Source organism: Tamandua tetradactyla, chromosome 10 (genome assembly GCF_023851605.1).
Source record: "Tamandua tetradactyla isolate mTamTet1 chromosome 10, mTamTet1.pri, whole genome shotgun sequence".
NCBI lineage: Eukaryota > Metazoa > Chordata > Mammalia > Pilosa > Myrmecophagidae > Tamandua > Tamandua tetradactyla.
In genome coordinates this window covers 109,323,616-109,341,934 of record NC_135336.1, presented here as the reverse complement: position 1 = coordinate 109,341,934, position 18,319 = coordinate 109,323,616, and the positions used below count along the sequence as shown (strand labels likewise).

At 35.8% G+C, this 18,319-nt stretch overlaps 1 protein-coding gene across 34 annotated transcripts in view; it reads right to left on the bottom strand.

The window, feature by feature from the left end:
* Positions 1-18,319, bottom strand: part of LOC143648798 (uncharacterized) — a 303,168-nt gene that overhangs the window by 224,235 nt on the left and 60,614 nt on the right. For 33 of the 34 annotated variants that reach the window (XR_013158774.1, XR_013158773.1, XR_013158789.1 and 30 more), the window contains one exon: positions 2,435-2,579. The gene's annotated coding sequence lies outside the window, so the exon portion shown is untranslated. Of the gene's footprint in view, positions 1-2,434; positions 2,580-17,216; positions 17,255-18,319 lie in introns of those variants that run through there. The other variant, XR_013158788.1, reaches the window with a different exon arrangement.

Sequence of the window (18,319 nt, the reverse complement as noted above, 5' to 3'; positions counted from 1 at the left end):
GTAGCTGTACAGGTGCAGCAATCTGGGGGCATAACCCTGGTGTGTGCTGGTCTAGAATGCAGGGCCCTTTGAGAACATGCATAGAGCTGTGGCAGCAGTTTGGTGTTATGCCTTCATGCATTGGGTGCAGAAGTGACTTGGCTGTGCAGGTCAGCACTTTCTCAGGGCTGGGAATCATGGCTAGGGACCATGTGCATTCATAGGTCTAGGACTGCTATAAACTAACATTCCCAGAGCTGAAGGACGTGATTGGTTGCCCTGTGCATATGCAGGTCTAGGAGTGCCACGAACTGATGCACAGAGTTGGGGAGGGGTGTGCAACACTATGAGTGGGGGAAAGAATACCGTGGGTATGGAGGCTAGCACTTGTAGCCTTTATGCAGTGGCAACAGCCTGCAGGGAATGCGGATGGGGAGGTAATGCTTGAGAGAAATGCAGGGGAGGTGGATTGGGCTGCACTTGGGATGAGGGTGTGGGGAAGGTATGTGGTCTGGGGGCTTGTGGGGTGGGGGTACTTGGAGCACAGGGATTGGGAGTGGGTGATGGGGTTTGGGTGTATGGGGTTTGGGGTGTGTCACAGGTCACAGGGCTGCACTGGTGAGGATAGCACATTCAAGGAACACAGCTTGGCTTAATTCCTAGTCCCCATGTCACTGTCCATGCTCTTCCACTGGCTCCGTGCCTCTATTCCAGTGTCCAGCTGTCTGCCTCTCAGTCCCTCAGCATCTGCAACCAGGGCCACACCGTATGGTGCAGAACACTCTCCCAGACCAGTTGCACTATTGAATCCCTATCTCAGTCAACCTCCTGTCCCTTCTCTAACTTTTCCATGGAGCAGGGCTGAACTCAAGCTACTCTATTTAGCCATCTTCCTGGAAGTCCCCTACTCTGGGTTTTAATATGCATACCAAGGCTGGACCTCAGCTGAATATTTGGTTACAGTGATTATATACCTATAGTTTCTTCCCAAGAAGTTTGCTCATGTTATGTAAAGGATAAATTATAAAAGGCATTTTAAAATTGAATATAGGCATAGAGTTTTTGCTTTGTGTGAGTTATCTGGACTATAAAAATGTTAGAGCTGAGGTTGAAAGCCTTTCCACATTACATTTGTAATGTGGTTTCTTTCATTTTTTCTTTGGACACATAATTGACTGAAATTTTACATTCTATGTAATATTTTTCCATGAATAAAAGTGAAACACCTGCCTGAAATCTTGGGCACATTCATTTCATTTTTTGGGTTGTTTACCACTGTGAACTTTCTCATGTTATCTAAAGCCAGATTTTTTACCTCTTCCCTACACAGATGACATTCATGCAGATTCTCTCCATTATGGATTCACATTTTTTCACAGAAGGATTAAGTGAGAAAGAAAATTATTTTTATCCACATTTATTAAAATGTAGGATTTCTTTTCTATGTAACTTCTTTTGTACACAAAAATATAGAATTTTGACTGAAGTGTTTCTCATATTCATAACATTTATAATGATTCTCTCAAGGGTACATTTTTTGTTTTATATAAAGTTGAGTGCTCCTACAGAATTCTTTCCCACAATCATTATATTAATATGGCTTTTCTCTAGTTTGAGTTCTTTGGTGTATAGAAAGCTGAATGATCCAGCAGAATTCTTTCCTGCATTCCTTACATTTATAGTTTTTCTCCTGTATGTGTTCTTTGGTGGGAGTGAAAGTTAGCACTTTGAAGCATTTGCCACATTTATAAGATATAGAAGGTTTTTCTCCAGGGTGAGTCCTTTCATGTATAGTAAGCTGCATTTGCTGCAAAAAAAATCCTTCCCACATTTGTTACATTTATAGTGTTTTTTTCCCTGTGTGATTTAACACATATTGTGTCAATATGGCACTGTGACTGAAAACTTTTTCATTTTCACTATCTTCAAGGGAATTCTCTAGTTTAAGATGTCTGTTCTTTGGAAGAAGGTGAGAGGTCATTAAAGGATTTCACACCTATCCATTCATTCATTCCTCTACATATGAAGCCTACTCTGAATATTCAGTTATAATCTCCAGTTAAAATCTTCCCCATGATACTTTTATACACATTATTTGCATACACACAATGTGACATTTATGTGATATATACATACACAGTTTTACTTTTCTGCACACATGTATTCTCTTTTGTAGCATCTCAACTGCAGAGCTGTTTAATTTATATTCAGTACTTCATTATGATTCCAAGATTGGGTGTATAAGCCAAGTTTATGCCATTATGTTTTTATAAGAACTCAGGTTATGGATTTAAGCACAAGTTAATTTCTAATCAAAATTCAAAGTACCCCAACTTTCTCCTCATACAAGACTTAACCTGACTCTATTCATAGCTTTGCAATTATGCTGCCTTTCAAACTCATTCTCTTGCCAGCTTTCTAATGTGAAAGATAAAGGTTCCCACATGAAACTTACCATTGACATGTAGTTAGAAAGGTCCTTTCTGCAGTTATACTACTTTTTGTTTTATAAAGGCATTTTCCTTATCCAAGAGAAATCCTCTTCCTTTCCATATCTCCTTCCTTCTTCCAACTGTGAAATGACATCCAATTTGTAGAGCCTGTTTATGGGGGAAAAAAATCTAGATTTTGAATTATGTACTGAGAAATGCATAATTTTTTTTCTATTCCAGGGCAGGCCACTTAGGATAAATAAGATGAGCACTGAAGAACAGCCCAGTGAATAGCACCTTGCACACTTAATATGATGAAACTACTTGTCTAGTACAGGAAGAACACCCTGACACCAAGTCCAGGACACTGAGGATGTCTTGTTGCTGATATACAGGCTCAAAGTCAAAGATTGAATGAATAATCCTGTGTTTTCAACAGGGCAGAATTAAATGTTACCACAGTGGGGAAAACATTAGTTTAAAAAATAATCCAGTAAACATTAAGCCCCACCTGAAGGAGCTTTTAACTTTTATGTAGATTAGTATAATGGTTATATTTTTTACTAATATTTTCAAACCACAGCTGAGTGCTTAAAGCAGAGTAACTCTAAGTAATTTATGGCTACTCAACATATATTTAATTTCTTCATTCAAAAACTATTAATGGAGTTTGCAGTACCCTCTCTTAGTTGTAGATCAAGTAGCAAGAAAGACATGAAACCATGGTGCTCTAGTTTGCTAGCTGTCAGAATGCAATATACCAGAAACAGAATGACTTTTAAAAAGGGAATTTAATCAGTTGCTAGTTTACAGTTCTAAGGCTGAGACAACATCCCAATTACAGCAACTCTATAGAAATGTCCAATCAAAGGCATCCAGAGAAAGATACCTTGGTTCAAGAAGGCTGATGAAGTTCAGGGTCTCTCTCTTAAGTGAGAAGGCACATGGCAAACACCGTCATGGTTTCTCTCTAGGCTGGAAGGGCACATGGCAAATATGGCATCATCTGCTAGCTTTCTCTCCTGGCTTCCTGTTTCATAAAGCTCCCTGGGAGGCATTTTCCTTCTTCATCTCCAAAGGTCTCTGGCTGTGGACTTTCTGCTTTGCGGTGCTGCAGCATTCTCTGCTCTCTCCAAATCTCTTCAATCTCCAATGTTTCCTCTTTTATAGGACTCCAGAAACTTCTCAAGACCCTCACACATGGGTGGAGACATGTAGTCACCTAATCCAGTTTAACAACCACCCTTGGTTAAATCATATCTCCAGGGAGATGATCTGATTACACTTTCAAACACACAGTATTGAATAAGTATTATTCTACATTCATGAAATGGGATTTTGATTAAAACATGGCTTTTCTAGGGTACATACATCCTTTCAAACCAGCACACATGGTTAGAAAGACCATAGTATATTGAGGTGAAACATTCCATGTAAGTAAATGCATAAATAGATAAATTCCTTTCAGCTATTTGTAAAAACTATGAAAGATTATGAATGAAGGCTAAGAAGGAAGTGGGAAAAGTGGATATCTGTTGAATAAATTAATGAATGCTGACAGACTCATATACAGACATCAGATGAATGATGTGCTCCAGCATCACACCTCTGTATGCCTTTCTCTGGGATATACCCAATAGAGACCATTCATCCAGGCTGATGTCTACAGCTACATCCCTGAAGGTCAGTATCATGGAGATTCTGGTTCAACAAATGTCATTCTTACTGAGGTCTGTGGGAAGCATGAACAACATGATAATTCTAGGAAATGAAGACCGTATGTATTGAAAGCTCAAACTCTGATATTCTAGACAAAGGTTTCCCTGAGCTGACCTAGAATGCGTCCTCTACACATATTCACAGACTTATATACACACATCATGACGTAATTACAAAGGAATAGCTCATAAGATGTACTGTGAAATAACACAATCATTTTTCAGAAAAGTAGCAATTCTCACTTCTGTACTGGTAATTTTAATTTCTGTACTTGATAATACATGATTAAACTCTTCCTTCATGATGTCCATTGGATCTTGACAGACTTATAGCAAGGAATATCCATGGTGTATGATGTTAAAAATGTGACTAGGGGTAAACTATTCCCCCAAATTTTTACATTCCTCCTCTGTTAAATATTTAACAACTGTTAGGAGTATTAAGAGATCCAGTGAGATAATGCATAAACCACTTGCTGTATATTATTTTTTTGTTTTTTTATTTTATTCTCTTGCTTTCTATATATTAAACACACAAGTGATAAGCTTATTATTTAAATGACAGAGAATGATCAAGCAGTGTCAAGCATTTTGCAGGAATTATCAGGAATTATGAAGAACATGGGCCACCAGGTGAAGTTTTCTCAACCCTAAACATCTCCATATTTATTAGAAGATGTCAGGACAGATGGTTTAAAATAGCAAGCCAAGAGATCTTGAACAATTGTACAGAAGGGTGCTCATAGTGTGACCCTTCCTTGGTGGGTTCTCATTCTCAGTTTTTTTTCTGTTACTGCCAAGCATTATATCATTGTCTTTCTTGTATCTTCATCCTATTTTTAAGCTAAAGGGTAATAGAAGATAATAAATGGAATCTAACTCCAGTTCTACAAAAAATGACAGATGGCCTTAAAGTTTATTCTATAAACTAGATTCTTTCTCTTCAATACATAGCCAAAGTTTTGTAAAATGCACTTCCCATACATTATACTGAATTTTCAAATTTGAACAAAGGTTAATTGCAAAGGAAACCAGATTTGTTTGAAAATAGGTGGTAAGTGGAACATTATTTGTTTTTCTGACGTTGTCAAAATATCCAAGTAAATTCTATAAAAGTTTTAATAAGTTTAAAATGGGTAACATAAATTAATTATTCCTTACTCTCTCCTACCAATCCTCTCTTCTTCTTCCATCTAAATGCCACACAGCCTTTCACTCCAGCACATGTAACATCAGCTTGTGTTTGCATGATGAAGCTTCTGGGTCCCTCTGGGTCTTTAAATTTTTGTTCTTATTCATCTCTATCTCCTATGTTCACCACATGCCTAAGCCCATTGTAGACATTAACAAGATAATTGAGTGAGTTATTTACCCACCAAGGCCATGGGCAGGATGAGAAAAAGAAAATCTCTGATATCTCTTCTATGGAAGGATACCCTTAATGCACAATGATATAAATTAGTGTAAATGTTTTAAGGAGATTGTTTCTTGATCAATTCCTTACCAGCCATAAGCATCTGAGAGTCTAGGAAAATTAAACTGGCACTGACTTTTCCAGAGTACACTAGAAGACCCAGGTCAAGAGAAGAAACCTGTTTATGGTGGCAAAAGAGCTATCAATTCAGTTTAAGAGCAAGTCCCTATTCACCTGTGGTTTCATCATCAAGAACTCAGCTGCCATGAGTCTTTCTTTGTATTCTAACCATGGGACAGTCGGAAACATAAGCAAAGCTGTGGAAAGAGATAGAATCCTTTCTTCTTCAGCAGTCCGAGGTAGGTGAGCCAGGAATCCCCAAATATTTACCTGAGAGTGACTCCCACCAACCGTACAGACATTCATCTGCAGAGTGCTGTAAGAGAAACAGTAGGAGCCTTAGCCCTTCCCAGGGTCAGATATAAGAAGCCTTTGGCTATAGCTGCTCATTAGGAAATTATTTTCTCCATTTTAGACATAACAAAATGAAAACTATAAGGTTTTATAATTTAATAAAATTATATTAATTTGGTGCTCTGATTAATATAATCTGGTGTTCAGATGTGTTAATGAATTCACTTCCTGACACCAAATCCTAAGAGACATGGCTCATGTCACATGGGGTTTCTTGGATCCACAACCAAGGAGATCAGTATTGAATTTCTGACTTAATAGCTCTTGGTTAGGTGCATTAGCATTTGTTCACTCATTTCTGCCTTTTAGAGCCTTAGACCCTCCCTATTGTACTCTCACCACCCTCCCACACAAACCCTCTGGATCACTCGTCCTCATTCATATTGGCTCCGATTGTAGAATTTAGGCAATATCAGTTCCTGAACCCTCCCTCTAACCCCCATGGCCTTGGGCATATGGTCAGTAAATTTCAGGATCTATTTAATTGCGGAGTGGAACAATTAAAGTACTTTTTGGAGGGTTCAGTGATTGTCACAATGTAAATGTAACACTAAAACTGATTGCACAGAAAAGATGGAGGTATATAAATGTCATAATGTTACTCTTGTGTCCCACAATACCCAAAGCACACAGGTTCATAAAATATAGAATGAAGAAACTTAAACTAAGTTTTGGAGGCAATTTATCTGAATCCTTCAAATATCTTAGTGAAATGTTTGGCTGAGAGTTCTTTACTCATGAAACAAAAAATTCCTTGGCATCAATTAACCTCTAGTTCCTTGACATTGTCATTCTTTTTCTTAAAAACACACCCAAAAGAACAGTACATATTTAGTTACAATATCCTCACACCCCTTTCACCATGTCACTATTGATTACCATATTAATAAACTTTGTTATAGCACAGTTATTTCCCTATAATTTGACCCAATGAGTATGTACCAGTCTTTAACTTGAAACCAGGCAGAAATGGCCATGACTTCCTTTTAGGAACTTTCTTTTCCTCAGTCTTTTTTTTTATATCTCTGTCTCTTGCCTGTATTCAAAGTATTTACATATCACTGGTATCTTTTGCAAAGTTCTTCTCAAAAAACTGCATTAGAATGTTTCAAGGCTCAACTCTAGTCCCATTTCTCTCCTCTTACTATATTTTGTCATGTAAAATCATATATCTTTTCAGGCACTTTGACTTATTACATTGCTATCATTATGATAACAAAGTCTAAAAACCCATGTTTTGATTCCATTTCTGGGGTATAATTTCTACTTGCATGTATTACATGCATTCAACATGAAATATATCTCACACTAAAGCTACTAATTTCTCGGCCTCATAATTTTTCCTGGTCTCCAAATCTTATTTAGTCGCTTCACTAGATATTCAGCAATTAATCTTTTGCACACATCTCTCACCACTACAAAATACAGAAAAAAAGGATTTCTCTTATTTCTACATTAAGGACTATTATCATCATTTATTTCCACCCTGATATTCCCACACCAACTCCCACCCAATACTAACAATACCTCAGCCTCATTTAAACATCAACTTTTTATAAAGCTCTTCTTTACATTACTAATTGTTCCATCTACTTCCCCTTTGTCTTGAACAGAACTCTGCATTTCCTTCAAGCCACTCATCTAAATTTATAATTAAATGCTTATTTATTTGTTTGTTACTTTCTATATTGCCTATATTCCTCACTGAACTAATGGCAGTAAAGCCAACTATAAAATCAGGAGGAAAGTTTCCCTTTAATTATTACTTCTGGATTTCAAATCAATGCAAATCCCATGAACAATCACCTAACCTGCCCAGAGGGACTGCTACCAAATACCTGCACTCTAATTAAATAATCACCTTCAGGTTAAAATTCCATTTGCAAATTAAAGGTTAGATCCTCATGGGAAACCTATTCTTGAGTATGCTGTCACCACACTCCTGATCTCAGAGTTTTTCTCTCTCCAGAAAACAGGTACAGATTTTTCCGTGAACTTTTTTTCATATACTTGAAAACTTCATTAATCTAATGATAAAAAGGATAAACCCCATTTATCTTGGCTGTTAAATAAGAAAATCCAATCAACAAATGCCTTCTTTAATAGAAGATTTCCTATCTAATTAGGTTATTTATTTATGCATTAATGAGAAACACGGTGATCACCTTAACTCATCAGTGTTCTAAAAGCCTCCTAAAGCAAACTTCATGCCTTTTCCAACACATGTCCCTGCTTTGTGGATTTTGGCTTTTGCTGGAAAGCACTGCAAAGAATCTGCAGCAAAAGGATCAGTGGTTATTTTCAAGCAGTTTTAAGTTACCAACATTTTCTTGGCTGTGCACTTCAGTAGTTAATATGAAATATTCTAAGGAACCAAACATTTTGAGACTTCTGGAATATTAATATTTTAACACCAAGGTAAAGAAGGACAACAACTTAATATATAGGAATATACTTTCATAATTTGAAAATAAAGTACAGAAATTGGAAACATTTCTGTTTTTGATATAAACAAAACATTGACCCTTAAAACAATGTGAATTTTATTACATCTACTTGTCAATTTTCCAATATTTGTCAACTAGTTCAAATTTGTAGTAAAAGTTAACCACTAGAAATTGTAATAGTTTCCTGGACTTCGCCCCAAATTATAATAAAAGCATGTAAATATGGGTACCCAATTTCCCTTTGACTAAGGCACCTAATGGAGTCATGCTTGACTTATCCAGGAACTGGACTGTGTCCAATGCACTCCATTATATGCATTCTAAATTTTTACAATATTCCCTATCCAATATTTAAATTCCAAATATTTTGCATTTTCATTTCTTAAGTACATATGTGTTTCCCCAGATTTTGAATCCCTGTTAGGATTCATCCTCAAATGCAAAATTGTAGATGTACATTTACTATAGCAATCTATGACTCTGACACATCAAATACCTCAATAAATGGGTAATTTAAGAAATAAGTCTCACTAAAATATTATATGAGAAAGTAATGAATGCAACATAAGTAGAAGAAGTTCAGAAAACAAGGCTCCTGGGCTTGCTATTTAAGAAAAATACCAGAAACCCAAAGCTCCTTCCTCAGCAGCAGAAGTACAAGAAGGAAACACTCACTTTTGTCAAAGACCTAAGTCCTAAAGCGGAGGCATTATTTCCCTAAGGTTTGGCTCTGTAATAAGAAAGCTCTTGTCCTCATAGTGGAGGTGGTAACACCATCAGCGGGCCTGAACACTGAGGTATTTCACACATCTGAAGCATCTGTTTGACAAAAATGGCAGGATCTGCAGCCAGAGTGCAGGTCAAGAACTCTGCTTCTTGAGGTGTCACTAAAATTCATTGTGCAGATTATTCAATACCACAACTTTATAAGTTCAAACAGAAAGGAGGTCAGAAACCCATGCCTTGGTGAAAATGGAGGTAAACAGCGAGAAGCATAAGTAGTGACCAATTGGAATTTTAAAAATAATAACAACAATAAACATTTTGATAACACCAAACAAATGAAATGCCTTGGTGTAAATCTAACAAAGCACGTGCAGGCTTGTACTGAGAAAGCATGGTGGAAAAGCAAGTAAAAGGAAATCTATATAAATGAAGATATGTTCCCTTTTCATGGTCAGGAGACTCAAAATTGTTAAGATGTCAATTTTTTCAACCTTTAACTATCAAGGCAATACAATTCCAATCAAAATTCCACCATGACATTCTGTAAATACTGACAAACTGTCCAATCCTATATTACCCTACATTGTGCTAAAGAAGAAATCACACTTTACTATTCTAAGTATTAAAATAAAGTTACAATAATTAATAGATATGATGAGGGGGTAAAAACCAGCTCATAGATAAATGGAAGAGTTCACAAATATTCAAACTGATTGACTATTTAATCAAATGATATTTGTCAAAGGAGCAAAGACAATTTAATAGAGAAAGGATAGTCTTTTCCACAAATGGTGGTAGAACACCTGGATGACTATAGGGAAAAAAATGTAAGAAGACACAAACTTATACCTTACACAAAAATTCACTCAAAATATTTCACAGAATTAAATATTAAATGCAAAACTATAAAAATTCTAGAAGAAAGCAAGGAGAAAATCTATGAGACTTGAATTTCATGATGACCTCAGTGAAAATATGAGCCAGGAAAGAAAAAAATGGAAAGATGGGCTTGGTTGAAATTAAAAATTTTCTCCTCTGTGAAAAGACACTATTAAAAGAAAAAAAGACAATCACAGTCAGAGAAATATTTGCAAACCACTTATCTAAAAAAGAACCTGAATCAAAATATACGCGAGTCCCCTAAAGACTCAACAATAAGAAAACAAACACCCCAACGGAAAAACAGATAATTTACGGAATAGAAACAAACCAAAGAAAGCATATAGATGGCAAAAATAAATACAAAAACTTCCTCAAAATCACTTGTTTTAGGGAAGTATAACTTAAAACAAGAGGCCATTACATACTGATTAAAATGAGTAAAATCCAAAACACAGATATTTCAATTGTTGGTGAGGATGTGGAACAACAAGAACTTTCATTCATTGCTGTTGGGAATGCACAGTAGTACAGTCACTGTAGAATACAGTTTATCAGTTTCTTATAAAGCTAATCATAATCTCACCATACAATCTAACAATGATACTCCTTGGGCACCCAAGGGTTTTGAAAACTAATGTGAACATAAAAACCAACATGCAATTATATACTGTACAATAATTTATAATGGTCAGAAACTGGAATGAACCAAGATGTCATAAAAGAAGTGAATGGATAACCAAACTTTAGTACATGCCATGGAAGACTATTCATTGACAAAAAGGAAAGGATTATCAAGCCATGCAAACATATGGATTAATCTCAAATTCTTACTACTTACTGAAAGAAGCCAGTTTACAAAGGCTATATACTGTATGTACTGGTTTGAAATGATGTATGTACCCTAGAAAAGCCATGTTTTAATCCTAATCCCACTTTGTAAAAGTAGTTCTTCTTCTAATCCCTATTCAGCACTATATGTTTGAAATTGTAATTAGATCATCTCCCTGGAGATGAAATTTAATCAAGAGTGGTTGTTAAACAGCATTAGCTGGAGGCTTGTCTCAACCCATTTGGGTGGGTCTTGATTAGTTTCTGGAGTTCTATAAAAGAAGAAAGAGATTTGGAGAGAGTAGAGAATGCTGTGGCACCATGAAGCAGAGAGTCCACGAGCCAGTGACCTTTGGAGATGAAGTAGGAAAATGCCTTCTGGGGAGCTTCATGAAACTGGAAGCCAGGAAAGCTAGCAGATGATGCTGTGCTCACCATGTACCCTTCCTGCCTAGAGAGAAATCATGACTATGTTCACCACGTGCCTTCTCACTTGAGAGAAAAACCCTGAATTTCTTGAACCAAGGTATCTTTCCCTGGATGCCTTTGATTGAACATTTCTATAGACTTGTTTTGATTGGACATTTTCTCAGCCTTAGAACTGTAGACTAGCAACTCATTAAATTCCCTTTTTTAAAAGCCATTCTGTTTCTGGTATATTGCATCCAAGCAGCTAACAAACTAGAACACTGTATGATAGCAGTCATATGACATTCTGGGAAGGGCAAAATTTCAGATAGTAAATAGAGCAGTGGTTGCCAGGGGTTCATGTGGGTGATGAAGTTGGAACAGGTGATGAATTCTATATGACAATTTAGTGATGAATACTCACCACTAATCATTTGAGAAAACACATTTTTTAACATAAAGAGTATATTTTAATGTATATACACTTTAAAAATCAATGAGAAGGTTAGTGGGTATTAAGATGAATTAAATGGGATCAACAAATCTAAACATATTCCAATTGTATGAATCAATCACAAAGCAAGTGGTGGGGAAAGCACTCACCTAAATAGCTTTGGAACTAAGTACACTGTAAGTCCAAAGGCAAATGGAGCTATGAATAAGCAGTGGATTTTAGTTGACAAACACTTTTTCACTTGGGTACTGGTTAACAAATGTGAAACCCTAATACACATATATTGGAATTGGGCAAATAATTAAATACATTTGTGAAGGCAGGAGACAGGTTTCTCATAATTGGAGTGGGAGGTTACACTAGCTCAGTGGAGAAGACTATATTATCCCATGTGGCAATATAATAGATTTGGAAGCATCTGTTTGAACTCATGCTTATCTTAACATAAAAAGGATATTTCTATTTAGAAATAGTTATATTATATTATACACACAGTATATAGATTTAAATGCACAGATAAGTATGCACACATTAATTTTCATACACTATCAGCTGATAAACTGAAAAGAAAAGATATCCTTAGCAAAGAAGACATTTAGTTCCCAGATCTGTGTTTTCAATGAAAATTTTCCAAAAAGAAACTGTGTTCCAGGAGAAACTACTGATTCTAGGACTGGGGTCAAAAATATACAAAATAAAACTGAAGAATCTTGTAGTGTTCAAACATAAATAATTGTTAAATCAAGTACTACACACATACACACACACACACACAGTTATGCACAGATGAGGTTATCAAAGAAAAATAGGAGGCAACTGAGAGTGCTTCCAACATCCAGAAGTGAATCAATTTAAGCAAAAAGTAAATTAGCATTACATATAACCCAAAGAACAAAATAAATATCCATGAGTCCATACTGGTACAAACAAATACTCAAATAAATAAATGGGGAGAAAGCTGCAATCTCTCAGGCAGAATTCCAAGTAACTGATGTAGACAGTCATCAAGGATGTGGACCATAACTTCCTGCTATTGAAGCACGCATGGGCTGTGAATAAAGACATCCATCTGAAAACTGCACACAGTATGGACAGCGAAAAAGAGCAACTTTGCAATAGAGAAACCTGACAAAGACTATCTCATCTAGGTGATCAAAGTTAACATCAATAGAGACAAAATCATCTTCAGAGGATATGCCTTGATTGGAAGTGATATGAATGGCACTGTGCCGGTTTGAAATGATGTATGTACCCCAGAAAAGCCATGTTTTAATCCTAATTCCATTTTGTAAAGGCAGCCATTTCTTCTAATTCCTATTCAGTATTGTATGCTTGAAACTGTAATTAGATCACCTCCCTGGAGACATGATTTAATCAAGAGTGATTGTTAAACTGGATTAGCTGGAGGCATGTCTCCACCCATTTGGGTAAGTCTTGATTAGTTTCTGGAGTCCTATAAAAGAGGAAACATTTTGAAGAAAGAAAGAGATTCAGAGAGAGCAGAGCAGAATGATATAGCCACGAGAAGCAGAGTCCACCAGCCAGCGACCTTTGGAGATGAAGAAGGAAAATGCCTCCTGGGGAGCTTCATGAAACAGGAAGTCAGGAGAAGAAGCTAGCAGATGACGCCTTGTTCACCACATACCCTTCCAGATGAGAGAGGAACCCTGACCGTGTTCACCATTTGCTCTTCCAGATGAAAGAGAAGCCCTGACTGTGTTTGCCATGTGCCTTCTCACTTGAGGGAAAAACCCTGAACTTCATAGGCCTTCTTGAAACAAGGTATCTTTCCTTGGATGGATGCCTTTGATTGGACATTTCTATAGACTTGTTTTAACTGGGACATTTTCTCAATCTTAGAACTGTAAACTAGCAACTTATTAAATTCCCCTTTTTAAAAGCCATTCTGTTTCTGGTATATTGCACTCTGGCAGCTAGCAAACTAGAACAGGCACCTTCTCTCTGTGATCTTTCTCCCTCAAAGTGCATTGAACTATTGAATTCTCAGGTTTATTCCAATGTGGTCTTTTTTTGTTTTTTTGTTTTTTCTCGGGGGCAGGCTCCGGGAATTGGACCAGGTCTCCAGCATATGGTAGGCAAGAATTTTTGCCTAAAATATTTTGCCTAAAATATGTCAATTATTCCTACTATTAATCACTACTAATTTCTTCTGTCAATTAATCTTAATGCCTTAAAAAAGAATAGTAAGTAAATAATAGTAATAGTAAGTAATAAGAAGAATAGTAAGTAACCCAGGAATAGCATACAATAGAAACTAGATTTATTGACTCTATTTACAGGAAAGAAAAAAGTGGGTATGAAGTAGCTTAGGTATTTTTAGGAAAGTGGTAAAGATGATATTAAATAATACTTATGGCCACACATGACATGAGGGCAACTATGTCAAGAGTACAGATGGGTAGAAGCCATTATTCCACCAAAGTATGCGATTATGCCAAACATGTGCCTTGCTTATCTCATAACATTAAATTTAATATTAAAAACCTCTGTATCTATGAATTAAAAATTACCTTTTCAACTACTGAGAAATTGATGTATACAACAGCTTTTATCTAACCTAAGACAGATGGGATATGCTCACATCTGTTATAAAACCGAGCTTCAACAGACATAAGACCACCCAATGAGCATCAGGCTCAAAGGCAGTCAGACCCAGCCCTACGGAAATCAATAGTCAACTATTAATGATAGATAGATACGTGGATGGATTGGTGGAAGGGAGGGAAGGAGAGAGGGAGAGACAGAGAGAGAGAGAGAGAGAAGGAAGGAAGAAGGAAGGAAGGAAAAGAAAACTAGGTGAGGAAATGCACCCCCTTGAAATCAAAGGCATCTGGTTGTAAATACATGGAAAATTTTTATACAACTCATGGTGGGATGATATTATGAACTAAGTGTAAAACATGAATAAAGCTTTTCAGTGAAATGCCCCAACGATATATAAAGCAGCATGTTGTTAGAAGGCCCATCCCCTGATTTGCAAATAATGAAAAAAGTAATGCTGGTAGTATGTTAGAGGATTGTAAGATGTTAACAAAATATGCAATATACTAATGAATTTGAAAATAAATAAAAGTGATGAAATGGGGAATGCTTAATCAATGAATAACAAATTATTTGAAAAGGTACATATAAAAATTATAGACATCTTAATCCTGTTTGAAATGGAGATAAACATAAAGCTTGGTGCCATCAGATTCTGCATTTTTAGTAGAAGAAAATTTATTTTCAGTGATTTACGAAAGGAAGCCACTGCTTTGTCTCCAATATTCTGACTATTTATGTCCTATAGATATTTCCTTTTAAATGGCTTTCAGCAGCATGCCTGCTTTTTAAAAGTTACTATTGTGTTTTGATATTATAAAACTGGTTTAATAGTTCTGCTTAGAAGTATTTTATTAAAAATATAGAAACATCCTGGATTTATTTATTTTAACAATGTTAATCACAATCAAGGTCCTTTTAAAGAAATTTCAATAGGCTGAAATAAATGGCAAATTGCTTAAGATCTTCACAGGTACATGAGAAACTGCTAAAAATGCCAATATTTCATCTGAAAAGAAGTTAAACATAGATAAATTAGCTTCCTCTAAATCTATGAAGTTAAATTCTGACTTTCAAAATAAACTACTACAACTTAAAATACCATAATATAATAATAAACAGCTATGGTTTATTTTATTTCAGCTACTTTATCGCTGTAGGAAAAATGAACCATTAGAAATGAATGCAAGCTCGTAGATAGCTGCCAAGATTTTCCTCTCTATCACCACTGTACTGGCACTGGCCTCACCCAACTCACTCCACCCAATGGCCCCAATGTCTTCTATCGCTGTATATGCATTTCTGATGTCTCTGAATGTGCACCCGGAATTTCTTCCCAGCACAAATCTTGAACACGTAAATCACACTTTTATTTTGAGTCTTCACACTTCTCAATAAATTAACTCTTCTGTAAAATAAATCTTGTTAAAACATTACATGAAAAATAAAGAATGAAACGCATAGGCATACAAAAGCGCGATGGTGGCTCAGGGGCAGAATTCTTACCTACCATATGCTGGAGACCCGGTCTGATTCCCGGAACCTGCCCTCGAAAAACAAAAACAAAAACAACTGCATTGGAATAAACCTGAAAAATTCAAGATTCTGCATTCGCAATCTAAGAAAAATGTCCCGGTAGAAGCTGTGGCAAATGTCCCTAGAAAGGGCTTTTTACTCACTACAAAATAGCTCCCTAGTTGTCCGGGTGGGTCCTGCGGGGATGAAGCTCTGGTCCTCGCGAGAAGGCGGCGCCTTGGTCCTGCTGGGCAGGATAGTGACGCGCTTCCCAAGTGTTAGGAAACGGCGGAGGATCAGGAAGGCAGGATTGAGCTCCCCCTAGAGGACATGGGTGCTCTTGCTCTGGCAACCCCTGCCCGGTGATCATAAGACTTAATAATGAGATTCCACCTTCAGGTTTTTCAATTATTAAAGTTCAGACAGAAATGGAGTCCTCTAAACCCATTTTTATAATCTCGACTGAAATTAATAGAGATAACAAGCAAGCAAAGTACAAAGCCAGTATCCAAAGTCAATTACTTTTTTTTACACAGCAATGAAAATTAGAAAACAATCCTATATTATTTTCAATAGCACCGAGATGATGAAACTTTCAAGTGAAAAATCTAATAAAAATGTGAAAATAACTTTGCAGAAATCTATGAAATACTACTGAAAATGTTCAAAGAAAATCTAAATAAAAGGTAAGATATTCTTTGTTCATGATCAGAAAACCTAACATAACTAAGATGGCTAATTTTTGCCAACTTGATTGATCACAATAGTAAAAAGAAAATCCAAAGAACGATTTTATAGATATGGAAAAGCTTTTTTTCTTTTTTAACCTAAAATATTCTACACAATACTAAAGAGAAACAAAGTTAGAGAAATCAAATTTCCCAGCCCCTGAAATTGTTGTAGAAATACTAAGTACATCATCATAACATTGACATGCACACTGAAAAATGGGACAGAAGAGAGACCAAAAAATGATCCTATGCAAGTACATAGGATCTTTGTTTAACGTGGAATTGGTCTTTGTTTAATGTGGAATGGCAATTTCAATTGAGAAAGATTTTTTTTTTTTTTTTAGAAAATAGCAATGGAACAATTGGATGACTACATGGAAAAAAATGAACACAGGCACAAATTACAGCTTACTCAAAAATTATCTCAAAGTAATTCATATACTTAAATGAACATTGTAAAATTTTTTAAAAAATCCAGAAGAAAGCATAAGAAAACATTTGCTTATAATCAAAAGCATGTTCTGTGAGAAAATGCTAAATAATAAGATATACTTTATTAATATTAAAAGTTTCAATTCTGCAAAAGATACTGCTAAGAAAATGAAAAAATAAGCTACAAAGTGACATAAAATATTTGAATACATACATCAGAAACAGGACACATATCCAAAATATTTCAAACACCAAAAGAGAAGAAAACAACCATTGTAAAAAATGGGTAAATACATTTAAAAACCATATCAACAAAAAAGATATACAAATGACAAAAAGCTACAAAAATTCCCAACATCACTTACCTCACGCAAAAGCAAATTAAAATGAGAATCCACTACCTGATAGTTAAAATAGCTAAAATACAGAAATAAAATCAAGCAATACGAATTGTTGCTGATGAGAAGATGGAGAAAAACAGGAATTATCATTCAATGCCAATGGAAATATATGAAGGTACTGCTAGATTTGCAGACAGTTTCGAATTTCTTACAAAGCTAAACATACTCTTATCATATAATACAGCAATGACACTCCTAGTTGTTGTCAATCAAGTGATGAAAATTTGTGACCACACATACACACTCAGACATGAACCAAATCAGCACACAAATTCTTATAGAAGCTTTACCCATAACGGCCCAAACTTGGTAGAACCAAGATGCCCTAGTTTAGGTGAATGGGATAACTACATGGCGGTACACTGATGCATAGACAGAGGCAAACAATGAAGAAGCTCACATGCCATGAAAAACATAAATGAACCTTAAATGCATATTGTTAAGTAAAAGAGCTAGTCTGTAAAAGAATCACAAAGAATGAGTCCAACAACATGACATTCTGGAAAAGCATGTTTTTTTAGAGATTATAAAAGATAAGTAACTCAGAGTGGTTCCTAGAGAGGAAGGGAGGCATCAGTAGGGGAAGCACAAGGGGATTTTAGGAGTTGTGAGAGTCTTCTCTCCTAGGGAGGGCTCCTCTCTTCCTAGAATTTAGTTAATTTAGGTTTCTTTGTGCCCATAGCTCTCTGATGGATTTGGAACTATGGTATTACAACAATAATATGAATTGTTTGCATCTTTCTATCTTAAAATTAATACAAGAGCATTTATTTTTAATTATTGCTGTTATGAAGACATTTTTACTGGAAACTATTTTCATGAACAGCAGAAAACAGACAAAATTGCAGACCACTCTAAAGACTTGAGGTAACTTTCATTTATAGTGAACTTAATTTTTCTTTTTAACCACACCTTT